This window comes from Rhinolophus ferrumequinum, chromosome 27, assembly GCF_004115265.2.
Source record: "Rhinolophus ferrumequinum isolate MPI-CBG mRhiFer1 chromosome 27, mRhiFer1_v1.p, whole genome shotgun sequence".
Taxonomy (NCBI): Eukaryota; Metazoa; Chordata; class Mammalia; order Chiroptera; family Rhinolophidae; genus Rhinolophus; species Rhinolophus ferrumequinum.
The window spans coordinates 19787752-19810737 of record NC_046310.1 but is presented as its reverse complement, the minus strand read 5'-3'; the positions used below and the strand labels follow the sequence as shown (position 1 = coordinate 19810737).

The following is a 22986-nucleotide window of genomic DNA, read 5'->3' as shown; positions in this document are numbered from 1 at the left end:
GCTGATCAGCTATGGGGTTTGGCCACATCCACAGCTTATGGGCTGCTGTGGGGGGGGGGGTCTTACCCCACTGCATGGGATTTGCCATAGAGAGCTCTGGTGCCTGTTGAGACCACCCTTTGTGTTTGCCACTTGTGGAGCTAACTGGGCGGTAATTTGCTGTGGTTTGAAGCCATCCTCCAAGTATTTTGGTTCTGGAGCCTCTTGGGAGGGGCTCCATTGCAGGCCCATGTCACCCACTACCTGTGACCAGCCAGGGACTACCTGATAGGAGCTACAAAGCGATTTGCAGTTGGTTGCTGCCTGTGCTAAAGTTGGAGGCATGTGGGAGAGGCCACACTGCAAATAGAGGATGGCTGGCCCCAGTACCGGGCCTGGGGTAGCTCTGCAAAAAGCCAGGATACCTGAGGCCTGCTGTCACCTACTGGTTCTCTTAAGGTTCAGCTGCTGTTGATACAGCCTCATGCAGTGCATGAGTTGGATGAGGCAGGGTCTCAAGGAGTCACTAGAGTAAAAAGAGTTGTGTTCACAGGTTAATGTAGACTCTGGTTTGGTGCCAGTGCTGATCCTGGAGCTACTCAGCAAAAGTCTCAGAACACACTGAGGCCAATCACCACCTCTGCGAGGCCCTGCGGACTCCAATAATTTTCCAAGAAAGAATGCAATGTAGGCAGGGCTGGCTGCTCAGGAGAAAGTTCCTCCAGTGTTGGGGGAGCTGGGTGGGGCGGGGTGTCAGTGAGCCAGCAGGATGTAGCAGTGAAGCTCTATAGCCAATCAGATTCAGATTTGGCCACGTGGGGGCGGGTTCAACACAGGAAAGATGGCGCCCACCTGCCAGTTGCATGGGAGAAGGACCCCACACAGGGAAAATGGCTACTGTTCAGCTCTCACCTCGAGTCTGCCCCTCTGTATACCTCCAATGACCCCGAGTTACTGTTCCTCTGCTGGAGCCCAGGAGGAGTGCCTGCCAGTGAAAGATTCTATGCATGGGTTATTTAAGAGGATGTATGGGACTCCTGCAGCCTTCTGTCCCACCTGGATGGTCGGAATCCACACTGTTTTTCACAGCCAGATGTTCTGGGGGCTCTTCTTCATGACACCAGTACACTGGGCTGGAGAGGCCAGTGTGGGGCTGGGGTTCGTTGTCCCTGGGGGAGAACCTCCACTGCTGAGATGTTTCTCCTGATTCTCAACCACCACACGGAGGTTTGCAGCCAGCCTGTTTCATGTTTCCACTCCTCCTACCAGTCTCCACCTGGCTTCTCCTTTATTTCCTTAGTTATAAAACTTCTGTTCAGCCAGACTTCAGATGGTTCTCCAGGTTTATTATTCTATAATTTAATGTAATTTTAATGTGTTCACAGAAGGAAGCAGGCACAGTGTTTATCTACTCCACCATCTTGGATTTTACTGATCTGGTTTTCAACACTGATCATTTGAACTCTCTTGAACATCACTGGGTATAGGTTTCCTGCACAGAGCTTCAGTTTAGTTTTAGAATACATATATATATAATATATATTTGACCTTTGAAATACACAGGACCATTTACATGCAGATTTTTTTCAGTAAATACTAAAGATGTGTTTTCTCTTCTTTATGATTTTCTTACTAATAGTCTCTTTTCTCGCTTACTCTTTTTCTCTTTATTGTAAGAATACAGTATATAATACATATAACATACAAAATAGGTGTTAATTGACTATGCGTGTTATTGATAAGGCTTCCAGTCAAAGGTAGGCTATTAGTAGTTAAGTTTGGGGGAGTAAAAAGTTATACGTTGATTTTTGATTCTGTGGGGGGGGCCACACACCTAATCTCCGTGTTGTTCAAGGGTCAGTGGTGCATGATATACATATGTGTGTGTGTGTGTGTGTGTGTCACACGTGTATATGTTCAATGTCCCTAGTTAAATTTAAACTTAATGGCATGGTAGGTATATTATGTCTTTGTTATCTGACATCTGAATAGCAAAATGCCCAAAAGGTAGTTGTTCCTGGTTCAATCATTTGACAACTATATTTGAATGCCACCTATGTACAAAGCTTGCCTCACGTGCTAGCTAAATGGCATTAATAAGACAGACACAATTTCTGCAGTTCAGGTCCTATAGACTTAAGAGGAGATGAGTATCACAAAGAAGGTAAACATGTTTCTATGGTGAGGTCCACAGTCTTTTTCTGTCAGGAGCAGCGCGTAAATTTGTTTGGATTGCCTTCACATGGTCTTGGTTGCAACTACTCAACTCTGTTGTAGTGTGAAAACAACCATAGACTGAACATAAACTGTTGGTTCTTGCTGTGTTCCAGTAAGCTATAGACACTGAAAATTGGATTCCATAAACTTTCCATACATCAAAAAGTGTTCTTCTTTTGATTTTATTCTGAACCACTTAAAAATGTAAACATTATTTGCTCACAGGCCTTACAAAATCAGGTGGCTTGACAGATTTGGTCCACAGTCAGCCCATGATTTATGGGACAATATAACAATGGGAACTTAGCTGAACTGTGTTTTTATTTGCAATAATGATGTAAGAGGCTATATCTGAAGACAGAGTTGTAGAGCCATTATCGTTTTAAGTTCATTCTGTGTCAGAGTGTTGGCCTTCTTTTCTTGGTGTTTGATGTAGCATGTTGGGGGAAATGAGTAGCAATTGGTCAAAACTAACGGAAAGTTAGTATTTTTCTATGTAATGTTTCTTATGCTATCTCCTGTTGTTTCTTCCAAGACAATATCAAATGAATTAAAAGACAGAAACTTGCTCCCTCCATCCCCAAATCAGAGCACTTATTGCCAGCCCAATGTCCTCCCCAAACTCTCCCCCAAGAAGTAGTTTTACACAGTGTTGTAGGCGAAGTACGTAGCCTCCCCAATACTTGACCACATCTTAATCCCTAAATTGTAGGGGTGGGAGCATCAAAAACCCAATTTCAATACCTTTTTCCCAGTAACATGCTGAGTAATTCCACTTTTGTTTATTATTCAGAACTGAAGAGTGGCAAAACGAGAACAGGTTCGGTATTAGCCCTCCTTAGATGTCAGTAGCATTAGCCCGTGAGACAGGAGTCATTTGACTAACCAGCTTGATTTTAAGGGACCTACTTGCAGAACTGAACTGTTAGTTATACACAGAGATAAGGAGCACCCCATTCCTGACAGTGACCTCATTTCTAAATGTTAAAATATCGGTATGCCCTTATTGTCGATACAACACTCCTCATCACTCCTGTGGTTATCAGCTTCAGAAAGCAGCTGGAGGTAGTGAAAACGAAAAGGAAAATTGATGGTATGATGCTGAGGTGTCACAGGAAACCTGAGGCCAGAAAAGGGCCAGGCTTATGTGGGGCCCTTGCTGGGACCGGGAAAACCATTAAACCCTGAGCAGGACAGTGTCTTCAACTGTGCCCCACTGTCCTCTGCAGCCCAGCTCTCTCTATGCCTCCATATAAATGGTGAGCGGAAAGCGACATCCATAGCCTGAGTGGACATCTCCACTGTGCATGAGACTAGCCTCCACCGACCCACTAACTGTGCCAAATAAACATTCCTGCGACAGAGAGTGCCGTGGTGCCATGGCCTTGCTCTGGTCAGTTCAGGCTGCCAATCATACGTGCCAGCATGATGGGGTTAAAAGCAAACTCTAGGAAGCCAGAGGGATTGTTACTGAAGTTACTCTACATTTGGGGCAGGCTGTGTAACTTTTTTTTAAATGTTGGCTATACCGACAACCAATTCCCTAGAGTGTTTATTCAGCACACACTTCGTGACCTTGACTTTTCTTAGTTTGCAGAGTCACCAAAGGGTTTCGCAAACCAAGCACCTTTACAAGAAGTCATCTGATTATTAACAACTCGGAGGGAGAGCTAGAAATGTCATTTTTCTTTTCACCTTCCACAAGTCACAGTTGATAACTTCAACAAAAGGGGCTTACGGAAAAATGAAGCAAATTTATGTTAGAACTGCCCCCCTCTTTCCCTTTCTCTCTCCTGGAAACACAGACATACGTACACACTGTCATCATGTTTGCTTGCAGTTTTACTCTATAAAAGGCACTCACAGGGAATTTAGATTCCAGTTCCAGGTTCTATCGTAAGCATTCTTTCAGAGAGGATTCAAAACCCAAGGGTCAAATGCCTGCTCCGTGCTTCTTTCCATTAGGGGGAAATAGCCAAACTTTTTTTTTAACAGAAAATTTTATGAGATGACTTACCTCTCAGTATTTTTAAATTGATAGATTTTAAACTAGATTCTGTCTTCTTTCTTCCCACCCCCACGTACATCTATCTGCTGCCTCTGCCAGGCAGTTTCTTAGACATGAGCCAAAGGGGGATGATTGAGAGCAGACTTGCGCCCTGTGATGACCACAGGTGCCGAGGGAGGTGAGAGGTCAGACAGACGGTTAACATACAGTTGGTTTCATCATTGCCCTGTGAGGACATGTTCTGGGTGCTCTGTGACTGCCCAACAAGGCCAGCTAATCTAGCCTGAAGAGAACGGGGCTCCAGCAGCATCTTCCTGGGCTGAACTAGGTGACTGTGGATGGTGAGGCAGGACTCCCTGGGCCGAAAGAGTGGCAAGTACAGAGGTACAGCAGAGAGAATGAATCCAGACTCCTTGTAAGCAGGAGTCCTCGAACTTGAGTGTGCCTCAGAATGCATACGTGGCTGGGTAAACATTGCTGGGTGTCCCCCCAAAGTTTCTGAGTCAGCAGGTCTAGAGTGAGCCCCGAGAAATTGCATTTTAACCAACGCCCCGGTGATGCGGGCGCTCGTGGACCACCCTGGAGAAGCACTGCTTTAAACATCACAACCAGGCAGCCTCTGTTGGTCGTTCCAACTGGGCTGTGCTTCCCAGGTTTTATCAGTTTGGTGTTTCTATCCACATGGTCCCACAGAAACCAACTTTGAGTTGCTTATGTTTAGTAAGACATCCACAAATGTGCCAGGTTTTCGTTTTTCAATCTGTGGATTCCACTGGCAAGGAAGGTAGGACTCACTGAATTGGAAACCAGTCTCCTGGATAAACTGTCTGGTCAGGGGCAGGGCCACAGGCTGGCAGTGCCCCGAGTGCAGAGCCAGAAGCCATGAAAGCAGGAGAGGAGAGAGGACTGGCACCTTCCTCTCGGCCCTCCAGCCCCCTCAGAAAAGAACTTGCTGGTCCAAAACAAAGCCAGTCGCGCACCCATGCCTCCAGGCTCCCACGCAGCTTCCTATCTGGTCATTCTGCTTGAAGAAAATTCTCTCCCTCCCCATCCCGAAAAGCAGCAGCACTAGTCATCCTGGAAGTCGTATCTGTTTCTGAGACCCATGAAAATACAGTGGATACTTTCAAACATCTGCTTGTTGATGTTCATTTGTATGGTATTCCTGTGAGTTCAGAAGAGGAAACAGACTAGTTTTCAGCTGAGGAAGCAGAGGGTAAGCTGTTTAGTGGGGAAGGCAGAAGAAGGAAAGTGATAAAAGAACCCTGAAGCAGAGAGGAGTTAGTGCCATTTTACGAAAGTGGCCTACAAATGGCCAAAGAAAGTGGGAGAGAGGAAAAGATAAATTTAGGGGAAAAAAGGGGAAGGAGGTGGAGGAAGGAAAGAATAAGAAGGAAAATAAAACAAAAGGGCAAATCAATTGGGGCTCTGTCCAAAAATAAACCGGGGTCACCCTTCAGGTACTCATCAATTGCCTCACCCTGTCTTCAATCGCATTTCCCCAGGCTTCCTACATCCTAAATCAAACAGAAAAATCCATATCTCCAGATGGTACCATAATTTTCCCAGAGTTCTCTCCCAAACCACTGACTTGAAACTCACACTCAACCATCTGCTTTCTATGCCCTTTGAATAACTATTTAAAGTAAGTTGTGTGAGCTCCAGTTTCACCAATGGAAGAAAACCTTTTTCGTGGTTTTCTCCCTACAAGGCAGAAGAAGAGCCAGACCATTTGTGAGGTACTAGAGCAAAAGAAGCACTGGGCAATGTAGAAACAAGAGTTCTACAGAATTATAGCTAGGAAAACTGAACTCTACAGGGAAAAACTACTTGCCCCAAATCCTCTGCTAATTAGGGCAGAACTGCTCCAGCTGCTGTGGTGGTGGTTTATTTTGTTTGTTTTCACTTTGTTTTGAATTCAGAGGTTTCCTGGGGATGCGAGTCATAAAAACTATAATTGTTTAACACTTTTTGGCTTCTTGCTATGTGCCAGACACTGTTCAAATATTAGTTCACTGAATTCCCGCACAATCCTACCAGGGAGGTGTGAGTATCATCTCCTTTACCACCTAGGAAATTGAGATACAGAGAGATATAGTAACTTGCCTAAGGTCTTTCACATCACTATTCATGCATATTTAGGAAAAAATGAGAGTGGCTCAATTGCTAACTGGCACGGGAGCGATAAGAAGGCAAAATTGAAGGAGAATCTCACCTGTGCTAAATGACAACCTGCAATGCACATATCTTTATAATATCATATAGGTCCGCTACTACATGGCCATGTGGCCTAGTGTTTTGTCACAGGCCATGAGCTGCTAGAAAGCAAGGCCCCTGCAGACCCCCGTGTCAGGCTGTGTGCATGTGCCAAGTGTCGTAAATGTATGGTGAATGAAATGGTGTGATTTCTCTTCCCGGAGACTCCACAGCTCTGAGGCTACTTGTTGCACAGAAAGAAATCTCTTCAAGATTATTTCAGGATCATCTTGTTTTAGTAGCTCCGGAAATACATATCTAAGTATTTCCCTCATCATGGGATGTTTTCTTTGTGGCTCAGGAGAATTGCCTGCTTATTTCCAGCCCCTGCAGTCTAGATACAAATCGCATTTAACCAGTTACTCCATAGAATAAGTGACATTCTCCCTCCCACCCACTTTTTTGGCTCATTAATGTAAAGTATAAAACAATCTATTTTCTCAATAGGCAACATCTTAAAGCTCATAATGCTCCGCCAGCCAGTTTTTTCATGGCTTCACTTTTATGTCTTCGTCTTCCAGTTAAAAGCCGCCTCACTGGAGTGTGGACCCTTCCCCACACCATCTAAAATAAGGCCCCCCAATTTATACCCCTTTTAACTCCAACTCGGAGCCTTGTTCATTTCCTTTGTGGCACCACAGTTGTATCCATTTGTTTTTTGAAAGATTCTCTTTTCTACCACAAGGTAACCTTTTCTTTGTCTTGTTCTCCCCAAGGCTAGCACAGAACCTGGCACATTTATTTTATTTACTTAGCAAACACAACCTATTCCCTTTGTGCCCAGCATTCTAAGTGCTTTATTAATTAATTTAATCTTCTTTACAGTCACGCGTCCAGGTATTCATTACTCCATGTTTTACAAAGGAGGAAATTGAGGCATAGAGAGGTTAAGTAATTTGCCCAAAGGCACAAAACTAGTACTCGTATGTGGGTTTGAACCCATACAGTCTCGCTCTGGGTCTGCTTTCACCCATCAGTTTTAACAGATATGTACACATTCAATTCTTTTTTGTTAAACATATGAATAAGTTAAAGAAATTGAAATGTAAGAAAAAGAGCTGAGAGTGAAATGTCTCCTACCTACTATATCTGCTTTTCTGGCACTTCACTTCCACATCTATATTCATATTTATCCGCACCTCTAATCTTTTGGTCTTTTTTTTTTTTTTTGAAGTATTATTGGAAATACTTCTCCCCTCTTAATTGTTTTTTCTAATGCAAATAAAAAACACACTGAGAAAGCTAGAGTTCCAAAATAAATGTATTCATCATATGAAAAGAGAAGTCCATCGACAAACACACACATCAACCTAGTTTGAGAAAAAGTTTTGTCTTCCAGAGGAGAGATAAACGTGCCTGTTTTAGGTGAAGGTAATTATAGCCCTCAAAATATATGCCCACCTCTTAAGCCCCCAACCCGTAGATGTTACCTTATTTGGAAAAAGGGTCTTTGTTGATGCAGTGAAGTGAAGGGCGTGAGATGAGGTGATCATCCAGGATTATCGATGTGGGCCCTTCATCCAGTGAGTAAGGGTCATTATAAGAGACACCCAGAGCACAGATGGAAGAGAAGGACACCACATGGCTGTGCAGGCAGAGATTAGGGGGATGTGGCCACAAACCAAGGAATGCCTGGGCCACTAGAAACTGGAAGGAGCTAGGAAAGTCTCCTCTCCTAGAGTCCCTGGAGGAAGCACCTTGACTCTGAGTATCTAACCACTAGCACTGAAACAATACATTTCTCATGGTTCAAGCCACCCAAATTGTGGTAATTTGTTATGGCAGCCACAGGAAACCAATACACTGACACGTGAAGACTGCAGTAAGTGGTCTCAGTTTCATTAATGAAGCTTTTTGAGACTGATTCGGTTCATCTCTCTTATGTAAATGGATGGTAAAGGGTAAGAAAAATAGCTCACCACAGGCATCTTAAACTTTCTTTTTCCTTTTAGTTATTCTACCTTTATTTTGCGTGGCTGTGTGTGTAGATTCAATCCAGCAGTTGGATGGGGCTTACTAGTAAATTTTAAATGCTCTTTTTGCTAGGTAGTCATTCAGTAGGTCTTCAGTACATGTCTGTTCTGGCCCATCACGTTCTTTGGCATTATGGAGAGAAAACAAAATGGAAGCCTGTTTATAATTTCAATGTTCCCTATTGTTTCATTCTCTTCAGCTAGACTGTAATTCCTTGAGTTAAAGGAAAACATGCCTTGAAGTTTGTTAAATGTCCCTCGAAGCCTTACGATGCCGAATTTGTAGTGGTGACCTAAAATAAAACAATAAGTTGTTATTGGTGTAGAAATTGGTTTACTAGGGAGTAGCAGAGAATTGCAAGTCCAGACAAAGAAGCTACAGCAAAAGCCATAGGCAAGTCCCACAAACAAAGGAGAGTCCTGTTATTTTATGGAGCAAAAGGAGGAAGTTGGAATGTTTGTTTTGAACAAAAGTCCATTGGAGGAAAGGGAGAGTTCGGGGAGGTGACAGTTTCTTGCTGGCTGAGTGGCTGGGCAGTAGGTTTCTTGTAGGAAACGCAATGTACTTCTTTCCTGTTGGGGCCTGTAATTGATGATTTTTTTTCCTGTAGAAGCTTCTTCGGATGGGGTCTCAAGTGGTACTGTGTGAGCACCCCCTTCTGGCCTCCCAACTCCCTTTTTCGTGAGGTTTGCCCTTATAAATGTTCCTAGTAGGAGACATGCAGAGTGAATTCTTATTGAGCGGATGGTAGAAAACATGGACTATGCTTAGCCCCCACCAACACATGTCTTAATAAGACATGAATCATGCCAGTGGTCTCGATTCATTCATACTATCAAACAGCTAACAATCTAACTGCCTGTTTAGAATCTGATTGATTAAAATGGGGGAATGGGGAGGTGACCAGGTGGAATGCCTGAACATAATTTTTAAAGATCTTTGGAGAAATGGTAACAGTCGGGTGCCTTAGAAAAAATGAACAATAATTGATATTCCTGAACTACCCCCATGCTACCCCGTATTTGCGGGTATCTTGATTCGGCAAATGTGTGAGATAAAAGACACATGCCAGTCTTCTAGGACAGTAGTTCTCAAACTTTAATGTGTCTTAGACATACCTGGAAGGCTTGTGAAAACACAGATTGCGGAGCGACACCTCCAGAATTTCTTATACAACAGGTCAGCAGTAGGGTCCAAAACTTTGCATGCCTAACAAGTAACCAGGTGGTTCTGATACTACTGGTGCAGGGGCCATACTTTGAGAAACACTGGTCTAGCAAAGTCCTGTGAGTGAAGTATATAATCATCTATAATCAAATTGGTTGGCTTGTTGACTGTTATTTGGGATCAGATCTTGTACCCTGAGAGAAATATCACTACATGTTTTAGTGCTAAAGCCCTCGGTATATTTTCAGCAGCAGATAAGTTTATTCAGTGACAACTTTGGTACCAAACAGTAACTTTCTACAACGTCACATTGTGCTTTAATCAAGTAGAGAGTATACCTGCCTGGTGCTACCCATGAACATACAGGTGACTAAGCCATTAACCCTCTGTCAACACAACACCTGCAGGGTTTTTCCCTTAATGGCCACAGAGGAAATCTTTAGCTTCCATTCTGATAGAGTGTAAGGTGACTCTAAGCCAAACAGCTGACTGATCCAAGTACACTGGGCTGAAATTGTTCTAGGTCTCGCTCCTTCTCTGGTCTGTCAAATGGAAACTTCTGTGGTTCCTCACTTGCTTGTTGAGGGGAATGTGATTAAAATGCTCTCAAACCTATTGCCAAGTGATCAACAAAGTCCTGTTAGGATATTTAGTCCCACATAAACTGCTCCTGTTACGTATGCTTTGTTATTTCAAGTCAGAATAAGTCACGTGATGGTGATAGTTTTGAGAAAGCAAGGAAGACAAATAAGTTTCCTGAAGTTTGTTGCCTTGAAGTCTAAGCCTTGAAGATCATCTCTATCCCCCGATCTTGGTGACAAGAGAAAGGAAGGTCTTGGGTTGCAGTTGTGGGCAGCGCGAAACGTGTTGAGCTGTGTGGATGGCGGGAGATGGGCGAAAGACTGGTGATTTTCCAGGTATGTGCATTGAAGGTTCCCAACCCTGATGGATATGTAGTATTCTAATTTAAAACATCCCAAGAAAGAAAAAAAAAAATAGACGTTCCCATGGAAACATTTTATCAGGGCCAGCTCTTCTGTCTCATTATCATATCTTATTTAAATATTTCCTGTAATCCCTTTAAACTTAATCCTCTGTGTGTCTTCTGTCTTCAGAGCCATGGATAGCATAACATCTGGTCAGAGGTTTTCTTTAAATATATTGTAGAATTGTTGGCAGTTCCATCAAATTCCATATATCTGCTTCTGCTTACAATAATTACAAACCTAACATATGAAAATTTCATTAGCTTTCATTTCCAGATCTCTCATTAAGAATTTTAATTCGGCTTCACCTAACATTCCTTCAAGAACCACAGTGAGCACCTGCCTGCAGCTGGATATTGGTCACGTCTGCTAATTGTATTCCAGCCGGGTCCCAAGCACTACTGGGCTTCTGTGTGCACACCATAGTGTCGCCATTGTGCCAAATACATGGAGAAAAGTTTCTCACAAACATTCCTTTGACATGTTAATTTATTCCTTTGACATATGACCTCCTCTTTGTTCTTTATCATTCTCAGAAAAACTGAATCCTCCAAATGGGATGCTTGCATGTCCTAATTTGTCCCTTTGTCCTCATGAAAGGACTGCTTCTGTGACTCAGTTTCTTGATGTTCCCTGTGTTGGGCCCCTTGACTTCTGGCTCTGCATCTTTTAAAATTATTTCCCCCTTCTTAAAATGTGATCATCTGATGGCATAGAGTGGGAACTCATGGGTTCTCAAACAATTTCAAAAGCTGATTGAACCTTCGGAAACCTGTTCCGTTGGAATGCATTATACCTGGGTGAATTGCATTTCCTTCCTCACAGCCTCAGAATTTCCAGCCATTCTATTTGCATATGTTTGTTGAGATGTGTTTGAAGAGAATTTCATTACCTCCACGTATATAAATGCACATCTTGAGTTCCTTAGATATATAGAGAGAGTTTTGAATACTTTCAGTATTGCAAGCCTAACTAAATCATCTCAATCTTTATTGGAATCAGAGGCAGATTTACTATGAAGCTACTAAAGCTAAAAATTCAAGTGCTCTCACTTAAATGGGCCTGCCTGCATGTTTTAAATTCCTAATTTTGTATTCATGTTGTTAAAAGGGGACAATAAAGATATAGATGCTTCAGTCTCCACAAAGTCTGCCCCTGATTGGAATATACTGAAACACAAGTTTTATAAAATGCCTTTTCTTTCACTAGTCTGTTTTTATAGTTGAAAAGTTTTGTTGTTGTTGAGGTAGTGGTGTTGACGGTCATTTTGGTGTTTTTCTCTGGAGACAAATGCAGTCGGACACCAACCGTTTCAATTAGAACAGCAGTGAAGAATACACTGGATAGTGCTACCTGTTCTGGTGCAAGATCCCATGCCTTCACGGGGAAGCCACGGAGTGATTTATCAGCTGGCCTGAACAATTAATTTTCATCAGTAGTTGCCCACAGCCAGGTTTCCTGCTTTGCTGGGGTCAGAGAAGGAACATGGAGATTTCAGTGTTACTTCCTCTAACGTGTAACACCTGCCCAGAGGACACAGCCCACCTCAGTGTACAGATATCCCAATTTTGGCTTGTGCAGAATGGATGAACACTGGTGTTCTACACCAGTGATGGAGAACAATGGAGTACTGTGTCATCTCCATGGCAGCTGGCAACCATGAACCATTCTGTTCACTTTAGAAGTGGCCATCAGTACTGGGCTGGGATATGCTTAGCCTGTGTCCAAAATTAACCAATTCTAAATGACTCCCGCCAGAGGACATCAAGCATAATGAGGGAGATAAGAATGGAAAAGATGATGCTTGCATCAAGGTGTAGAAATTTAAATTCAGGAAAGGCATAACCCTATTTCGTCTTTAATTCTCTTATAACCTGTTTTCTGGTTCATATATTGCAGAGTAAAGAGGAATCAAATATGTTGATTCTAGAGCTAGCACTGCATGAACACAAAAATAATCTCATGGTTAATACCAACTACAAGAGGACCCCACTGTAGTATAGGTTAAACAAATGGGAGTATGTTTTAGGGTCAGACATAGTCCATATTCCCAGTACTGCTACTTAACTAGTCCAGAGTCCCTTGGGCAAGTTCTTAACCCCTCTGTGCCTTAGTTTCCTCAAACATAAAATACTACGAATATCTACTTTACAGAGTTACTATAGGGATTTACTCTAATGAATACATATAATATATATAGTGAACATAATACTTATTATGTTCTAGTATACATATTCCATAGATAGTATATAATATTGATTACATTTTTGCCATATACAGAGGGCATTACCGGTTATTATACAGTTGGTCATATCATAGATTATGTTGTACACACTGAAATTTGTCATCAATTCAGTAATATCAACAGCACTGTGCAACATGCAGTGTCATCTCCAATGTTAACATGATGTGCCATGTTGAATCACTGATATCATAAAGACTTCAAAATCACTGGACTCTGGGAGTTGATAATTGCTAAAAGAATTCCTTTGGAGAAGCATGTCCACTCCATCGTGGTATATTAATTCTTTAAGGCCTTTGATGCATGGTATCAACAGTAAGATACAGCTTACAATATTTATCATAGAGACTTCCCATCTTGGCCACTGAATTCTGTGCTTGACAAGTAATTAACCCAGGAATACAAGCTTCAGAGGGTGAAGTCAGCTGCCCAGTTAACTTAGTTAGGTTCACACAGATAGTTTGCCATCAGGTCTGTCTGGATTCAACTCGCAGACTTGATGGGTTATATATGCATACGACCCCCATTCCTTGCCCTTGGGGGGAGATGATGCTTCGGAGCTCAGCAGGACAAGGTACCCTCCATGCCACGATCCCCAGCCCAGACTCAGGCAGCCAGTGCTGTATCGCTCAGAGAAAATGCAATTTGATGGGCACTTCTAAAAATAATTCCAGGCGCCAAACCTCAACATTTGAACTGCAGTTATTTTTCATTTGTTTTTATTCACAAACCTCAATATAATTTATTGTTTTCTGCCTGAATTAATCTTTTCATTGTATTGATTTCACACTTTCGCTGTTTAATTTTTTTTTCCATTCATATTCCTGTCACATTTTAGGATAAGGATTCTCACTGTTTTGTTGGACTGTTTCAACTTTGTTCCTTTGCCTCTTTGCTTTTAATCCCATAGAGCCTGAATTAATAGTGATATGAGCTTTAGTTTCCATTTAGCTTCAGGAAATTCAAAATAAGACATCATTGTTTTCCAACATTCAATTATGCAGACTGTGCCAAAATATACATTTAATTATTTTATTTTGATTCGCACAGTTTCTAGCCTCATTGTTTCATTTTAATAGACAGGTAGTACTTTTGTATCAAATTGAAAGAATTTAATTTCTATTTTGTTTTTTAATCAAAATCTGCAAATGCCATTGGAGTTTAGTATCTTCAGAAAAGAGTTGTTTAAGCTCCTGATCCATCTTATACTTCATCAAAATCCTTTCATTTGTTTGATTTTCTACACAATTTCATGATGTGGACCATAGCCAATGATTAGCTCCTTTAAACATGAGGCGTGGGCCTTTAACTCCTTGTTAAAATTACAACAGAGCTATTGGGGAAAAGGAGTCTGGAAACCGGCCGTTTTATTTTCAGCATCTCTTAAAGATTTATATTGGCCACACTGATGCTGAGCTCTGCAACATTTCACTTAAAAGAAAGACTCTTCAGCAATCACGGTGTCTCATGCACTTTAATTCCCTGAAAATTCTATTTGAGCCAAGGACATAATGTGCCAATGAATGAATCCTGGACAGTCCCTCTTTGTTTTTGTGTTCTATTATAACTTGTGTGACATAGATTTATTTGCACTGAATAAGAAAGACGTCTGTGGTATATTGTTATACGCAAAAAAAAGAAAAAAAAAAGGCAAACTAGAGAACATAATATATATTGGGTGGTTGGGAGAAAACTCTTGGATCAGTCTGCCTTGGATCAGATCTTAACTGCACCCTAGGAGCTGTGTGACCCTGGCCTAGTCACTTAACCTCTCTGTACCTTCGTTTTCTTATCTGGCTATTAAATAAAAGACTCTTAACTCACAGGCTTATTGTGAGGATTAAATGACTTAACATGTGTAAACACAAAGAACAGTGCCTGGCATACAGTGAATGCTTAAAAACACCCACATATAATTCTTTTTGCAAAAGGACAAATTTTGGAAGAGCATATCCATTCGTCTAACAAGTGTTTACTTACTAAGTAAACTGTTACCTCTGGTTACCTCTAGGGCATGGGAGTAAGAGAAGCAAGGGCAAGAGGACTGAATTTCTGCTTTATACAATTAGGTATTGTTTGAAATTTTTGCTTGTTTGTGACAGGTCTGCTCCCAAGGTAGAGGTTGGGAATAGACTCAGGAGCCAGCCACATCTACATCTTACAATTAGCTGTGTGACTTGGAGCATCTTTTAACCACTTACTGTACCAGTTTCTTCCTGCTTACTGTGGAAAGCCCAGTAGCCCCTTCCTTCACATGGTGATTGTGAGGATAGAGGAGTCAGCACGTGCATATCACTTAGAAAGGCACCTGGTCCTGAAGGACAGATATTATCAGTAATAGCAGGAGGAAGGAAACACCTCAAAACCCGCAGTGCCCTGAGGTCACCATGATGTTTGTCTTAAAATCATAAAAAAAAAAAAAAAAACTTAGAAAGCATGTCCCTGAAAGGACAATAGAAATCAAAATAAAATGTGGTATCTTATTTTCATTTCCATGGTTTCCTCTCCTTCCCACAAGGCTTTTTAATCTCTTAAGCCATGTATAAAACTCTTTGCTGAGTATCCAAAACCCATCTTGCCAGTTTGTGTATTTTTCTTATTACTGGTGGGGTTTTTCCACTTTCTATCCTGTTTCCTCCTCTTCATTCTCCATTTCTTCCTCTTCTTCAGTAGAATTAAATTTGATCTTAGGGGTTTTTTGCTTTCATGTTGTTGAGAGAAATCACAGTTACTCTGTCTTTTCCTTGCCTGATTTGCTTTTATAAGAAAAATTAATTATCAATAGAACCATATGCACCAAACATCGATCCACTAAAATAAATATGTTATTTACTGAGGAGCCACTTTATTTTAATCATAGTTGGGGATTCTAAAACAGACTTGGAAACTCAAAAAACAAAACAAAAACACAAAAAAAGAAAGACAGAAAAAGAAAAAGCCTTTGATATTGTCCCCAAGAGATTTACAACCAAATAGGTAAAATAAAAATACATGTATATAAGAAGTGATATTTCAAATATTTAACCAGAAAATGGTGCAGGTGACCAAATTGTGCAAATGAACCCCTTACGATGGCCACCTTGCTGCATATCTCAGGGACAGCAGCTCCAAGTGTGATCATGAAGCAGGAGAGAGAGGACTCCCATTTATAAAACACAGACTGAGTGATGGCAGTTGTATCAGAGGCTTTACCTATAATTTCATTGAATTTGCTTAACGATCATACAATCTTATTATTCTTAATTTTTTTTCCTGTGGACCCTGAGGATCTCAGAGCTTTAATGACAAACCTGAGGTCCCACAGCTCATAAATGACAAGCTAGGACTCAAACCTAGGCTGTCTGTCCCCTGTGGCAACTCCTAGTACCTTCAGGGTGTGTGACAAGTGTTAACAGTGTGAGGTCCAGAGTGTACTCAAAGAGAAGTTACAAAATAATTTTTGTATTACATAATGCTTGTTTTCCCAGAAAACTCTGTATTGTGCCCATTATCAGACAGACATTTGAAGAGATGGTGAGGTTATTTGCAAACTCCTCTGTCTTCCTCTGAAGTGGAAGAGGCTGACGCAGTCCCTGGAGGGGCCCAGTTATCAAGGGAATGCCCCTTCTTTCCCAGCCACACCTCCTTCCTGTCCTGAAAAATGGATTCCACTGAATTATTCCTTTTCTTGGGTCAGTCCCAGAAGAATGCCACTATATCTGAGATCATTTTGAAAACCCAGTGTAGTTTCATAGCCTTCCCTACAGCCGCCCCTGGAGTCCCCAGCCTGTGACTCTCGGTCCCTTAAAGTGACTGCTCAAATGCAACCTCTATTCTGCCTTTCCATGTCTTGACCTTTTCTTCAATTTTATCTCCTTGAGCCCTTTTGTGATCAGTTCTCCAGTCCAACGTGTAACTATGTTAATCCTGATAATAGTTCTGGGTCTACTATAGGCAGGAAATTGTGCCAGATCTCAGTAAAGAGTTTGATGGGAGAAGATGGAACTTTCCCTCAAGGCGCCTTTAGTGTAGTGAGAAAGACCAATTGAAATGCTGTGTGCACTGAGGGGGCACTTCGGTATGCTAGCCCCTCTGTTTGGAGGGCTGTGTTCTCTCTTTACTGCTTGGCAGCTGCAGTTTTATTCTTCAGGATTCACAAAATGTCCTCTACGTTGCTCCCTCCTCACTGACTCAAGCAAAGCCAATTATTCACTCTCCTTCTGTTGCAATGATTTTGTTTAGTTGACGGTGGCTACAAGTCGTTCCCGGGGAGCAAGAACTCTGTGTCCAGTGGAAGCTGCAGTGAGCACTTACATGCGCTGACTATCTGAAGTAACAATTGAGGAGTAGTCAAGTAAATGAATACGAGATTCATCCTTGGAGGGAGGGTGGAAAGTGTGATTTCCAGAGAAATTAAATGTGAGCTGACTCTTGAAGACATTTAGAATTTGCCAGGTTAGTAAGTGCCAGGACATTTTCCAGATTTTCCTGGCAAATAAAAATGCTACAACGTTCTTCTGGATCTCTGTTACACTAAAATTTCTCAACTTCAGCACTATGGACCTCTTGGGCCAGATAGTCCTTTGTTGTAGGGGGCTGTCCTGTGCATTGTAGGATGTTTATCAGCCTCCCTGGCCTCCACTCACCAGATGCCAGTTGCACATTCTCCACAAGTTGTGGCAAGAAAATGTCTCCAGACATTGTCAAATGTCCCCTCGGGGCCAAGTCACCCTGAGTTGAGAACTCAACCCAACAAATGTTTATACTCAACAAATGTTAGATCTTGTTAACCTTGGGGGGAAAAAAAAAAACATTCCATAAAATCAAAAATCATAGAAAATTATTAGTCTAACCATTTTTTAAAAACCGCTATGGACCAGTCAGGCTATTCTGAGTGCTTTGTACACCTTCTGTCTAATCCTAAGCGATGCTCGTTTATGGATGAGGAAGCAGGATCAGAGTGCTCAGGCGATTTGTCCCCGGAGCAGAATCAGTATGTTTCCTGACCCTAAGGCACGATGGCAGGGCCGGTTTCACGAATTCTGCCTATCTCCCACGTACTTCTACTTTCTTTCCAACCCTACAGTCTTCTGTGCGTGTGTGAATTGGGGCGTGCAAATAAGCTGAAGTTTAAAAGGAGACGAGATGTATGGAATATGTCCAGATTCAAAAATAAATACTCTGATAAATATAGATCTTGAAAAAAATCATAAATAGTCTAACGTACAGTCATCATAAATATCAAGGCAAAAGAACTTTCTTCACCAGGTGTCCTCTCAGTACATAAACTGACATGTTAGAAATACTTAGTGCAAATGACGGTTTGTACTCGAAGGTTTTTAATCAGAATCACTTCTACAATTATATTAGCTCTAATGGCATTTCAAATGAATCGCGTATGAGCCTCTATTACAAAAGCACTGTCTTTAAAATAAACAACCCTAAAATTTCAGAATGTTGGAAAAATAATAACTAAATCTTCGGTCATAAAGTTTGCAGTAGAACATAATCCGCACGTTACCGCTTTTTCCCTCAGAACTGCAGAGGCCCTCTGGGCAGAGCGGCCTTTTTGTAAATGTTTAAAAAGAACTGCTTAACATTTCTGTTTTACTTCTTGCCATTTCTCTAGAAATTCTAATAACAGAAGGTTTTAGGCTTCAGCGTGATAAAGCAGATAATCATTAGTCCAATGTACTTTTGTTTTTGAGGTAAAACACTGTTATTTCAGCAACAGCTGTTGAGATAAGCAAGTACGTTTGCAAACATCCTTCACTTCTGTTGTCAATTTGAATAAAACTTCCAAAAGGCAGCAACCAAGGAAGGCAGCATGGTACCTCCACTGTCTAAACGCAGGCTTCTCCTTTTCAAAAGGAACTTTATTCCAGTTTTGGCCTCCTGGAATGTTTTGTTCACAACATGAGGAATTGCACCATATTAGGGCACATCTTTCCACCCTGCAGCTTGAAACGAATAACTGGAGTTCACAGGTTAGATTCTGACTCTGCAAGTCTGAAAAGGTTTGATTCCCTTTAAAGACACGTTTGAATGCAGAGGGTTTGTTGACCCTGTTTGATATCCTCCACGGACTGCATGACTGAACTAAGCCGAAGTTCCCAGTCATCACCTTGGCAAAGCTGTGCCGCCTTGGCACCTGCCGGGAGCTGTTCTCCCAGCCTGCTTTGCCACCTGGTGGCTGGCTCTGGTTTTGCCTTCCCCTGACCAAGAAAACTTTGGGAAAACTTGTGTTAGCTGTTGAATACTGTAATGAATTATAACAGAAGACAGACACTCTTAACAAGGAAGGCAATTCAAAGAAAGTCCCAAAATAAGCCCTTTTTATGCATACTGGATTCCTAATATGGAAGAAGCACTAATAATTAGTCTTGCAAACTGCAACGCAATTTTTAAGTTTTCCCCTGGCCCTTCATGATCAAAATAATAGTAATAGGGTGGACGGGTAGTTCAGTTGGTTAGAGGGCAAGCTCTGGGCAACAGGGCTGCCGGTTCGATTCCCACATGGGCCAGCGATCTGTGCCCTCCACAACTAGAATGAAGTCAATGAGCTGCCCCTCAGCGCCCAGGTGGCCAGATGGCTTGGTTGGTTGGAGCATGGGCTCTGACCACAAGATTACCAGTTCGACTCTTCGACTCCCGCAAGGGTTGGTGGGCTGCGCCCTCTGCAACTAACAATGGCAACTGGACTTGGAGCTGAGCTGCGCCCTCCACAACTAAGATTGAAAGGGCAACAACTTGACTTGGAAAAGTCCTGGAAGTACACACTGTTCCCCAATAAAGTCCTGTTCCCCTTCCCCAATAAAAAAAATATTTAAAATATAATAATAATAATAATAATAATTATAGTAATGGAGGTAGAGTAGAATTAATTTAGACGTCTATAAAAAATTAACTTACACATTTTCAGTTAGTTCAGAGGTTTAAAAATTGAGAGTCCCCAATCCGTTTTTCAAGATAGACACTGCCGGGATGGCTTCGAGGAAACAAAATGAGTTTGTCTCCTTCAAATTCATCACAAAAAAAGTTGTCATGTTTATATTGGCCTTTAGATTTCTCTAAGCACTTTTACGTGTGTTTCCACGTTGGATATTTATGCATACTTTTAAATTTTAATAGTTATCTATGAGTTTTACTGATTTATAATCCCAGAAAATTTTATGCCATAACTAGGGAAAAGAGAGTCAATGTCTCATAGCTCTTCTTTACTTTCCCCTAAACTTAGTAGTCTCAAATTGTTTCTTCAAATTTTCTGTTTCACTTCCTTATTTAAAAGGGTTAGTAAAAGATGTCAAACTATCCATTTCAGTGGCTTTCAAACATTGTTGACCATGACCCACAGTACAAAACACATTTTACATCATGACTGTGTGCATGGATGTATATGTGTATGTATCTTAAACAGAAGTGTTTGAAACAGCACTTACTGTCATTATGTCCTATTATGTCATTATGTCCTATTATGTCATTATATCATTATGTTCTGATATGTCCTATTCAATTCTGTTTTTTTGTTGTTATTTTCATGTTGACCCAATAATTGTCTCCTGACTTACATTTTGAAAATCTTAGTGAATCAATTCTGAGTATGCTCCTAAATGTAATGCAGTGAAAATGGTCTGGAAAAATACATACTCGTAGATGAAATCAAGAACCAACATACACACACACACACACACACACACACACACACACGAAGGTCTGACAAGTTTACGGAACTTGTTGCACCAATGTTGCTAACCTGTTTTTGATGCCAGGGAGATTATTCATTATGAATTTGTACCAACTGGACAAACAGTTAACCAAGTTTACTATTTGGAAGTGCTGAAAAGGCTGCGTGAAAAAGTTAGACGACCTGAACTTTTCGCCAGCAATTAATGTGTAGCTCTTGTACCACAACAATGCACCAGCTCACACAGCACTGTCTGTGTGGGAGTTTTTAGCCAGTAAACAAATAACTGTATTAGAACACCCTCCCTACTCACCTGATCTGGCCCCCAGTGACTTCTTTCTTTATCCGAAGAGAAAAATAAATATTAAAAGGAAGACATTGCGATGACATTCAGGACATCAGGGGTAATACAATGACAGCTATGATGGCCATTCCAGAAAAAGTTCCAAAATTGCTTGGAAGGGGGGACTAGGCGCTGGTGTCGTTGGTGCATAGCTTCCCAAGGGGAGTACTTCGAAGGTGACCGCAGTGATATTCAGCAATGAGGCATGTTAGCACTTTTTCTAGGATGAGTTCGTGACCTTAATTGTCGAAACTCATAGATAAATGGAACAAAATAGAGAGCCCAGAAATAAACCCATGCCTATATTGTCATTTAATCGATGACAAAGGTGTTAATATACAATGTGGTAAAGACAGTCTCTTCAATAAATGGACAGATACATGCAAAAAGAAATGAAACTGGACCACCTTCTTATGCCATATACAAGAATAAACTCAAAATGGATTAAAGGCTTAAAAACATAAGACCCAAAACCATAAAACTCCTAGAAGAAAACATAGGCAGTAAACTCAGACATTGCTCTTAGTAATGTTTTTTTGGATAGCTCTCCTTGGGCAAGGGAAACAGAAGAAAAAATTTTTAAAAAATGGGACTACATCAAAATGAAAAGGGTTTGCACAGCAAAACAAACCATCAACAAAACAAAAAGACAGCATTCCAATTGCAAGAAGGTAATAGCCCATGTAACCTAAATAAGGGGTTAATATCCAAGATTTATAAAGAACTCATAAAACTTAACACCAAAACAAAAAAAAAAAAACACAAAACAATCCAATTAAAAATTGGGCAGAGGACCTGAATAGAGGTTTTTCCAAAGAGGACATACATATGGCCATTGTGCATATGAAAAGATGCTGAATGTCACTAACCATCAGAGATATGCAGATTAAAACCACAATGAAATATCACCTCACACCTGTCAGAATGGCCATCATCAATAAGTCAACCAACAACAAGTACTGATGAGGATGTGGAGAAAAGGGAACCCTGGTGCACTGTTGGTGGGACTGCAAATTGTTGCAGCCTCTATGGAAAACAGTATGGAGGTTCCTCAAAAAATTAAAAGTAGAACTACCTTATGACCGAGCAATTCCACTTTTGGGTATTTATCCAAAGAAATGCAAAACACTAATTTGAAAAGATATATGCACCCCTATGTTTATTGCAGCACTATTTATAATAGCCAAGATGTAGAAGCAACCTAAGTATCCATCAATAGCCAATTGGATAAAGAAGAAGGGGTACATATATACAACGGAATATTACTTGGACATAAAAAAGAATGAAATCTTACCATTTGCATGAATGGATCTAGAGGGTATTATGCTAAGTGAAATAAGTCCAACAGAGAAAGACAAATATCATATGATTTCACTTGCATGTGGAATCTAAAAAACAACAACAACAAAAGAAATAAACTCATCGATACAGAGAACAAATTGCTGGTTGCCAGATATCAGGGGTATTGGGGGACTGGGTGAAAAAATGTGAAGGTATTAAGAAGTACAAATTGCCCGTTATAAAAAGTCATGGAGATGTAAAGTACAGCATGGGGCATATAGTCAGTAACATTGTAACAATTATGTATGGTGTCAGGTGGGTACTAGACTTATCACGGTGATCACTTCCTAAGTTATATAAATGTCTACTCACTATGCTGTACACCTGAAACTAATATAATACTGTATGTCAACTGTAATTGAAAAATAAAATTTTAATATACCTGTATCCTAGAAATATTCAAACTGGTTTGGTCAATTCAGAACAGTCTGGAAAAGATTCTGCACATTATCCAGCGTAAGATCGCTGACTTGTATACTGTTACCATCCATTAAAAAGAACGAGTGCATTACTTTTTCTACCTGTGTTTTAAAGAGATAATGTAGTGGGAGGGGATTCCCGCTGATTTCCCCCATTTACTCCGGGTCATTGTTCCTCATTGCAAGGAAGCTTGAATGGACCGTATCGCCTTAAAGTCACTTATGTCTGGAGCCTGGCATACGTAAATGCCCAGGTGGATAAAATGCAAATGAAGAAGCTTAACGTATCCAGTAGCATGATGATAAAACTACACTGGCTGAGTATCACATAAGCATCTATTTTCTCTCTTCTTTTTAAAATAAGAGAAGTAAGGAAGATTTTTGTCTGATA

At 41.0% G+C, this 22986-nt stretch overlaps 1 protein-coding gene across 2 annotated transcripts in view; it reads left to right on the top strand.

Annotated features, from left to right (window-relative positions):
- CHRM3 (cholinergic receptor muscarinic 3) overlaps positions 1-22986 on the top strand; it is a 210093-nt gene that overhangs the window by 183485 nt on the left and 3622 nt on the right. The gene's annotated exons all lie outside the window — the stretch shown is intronic.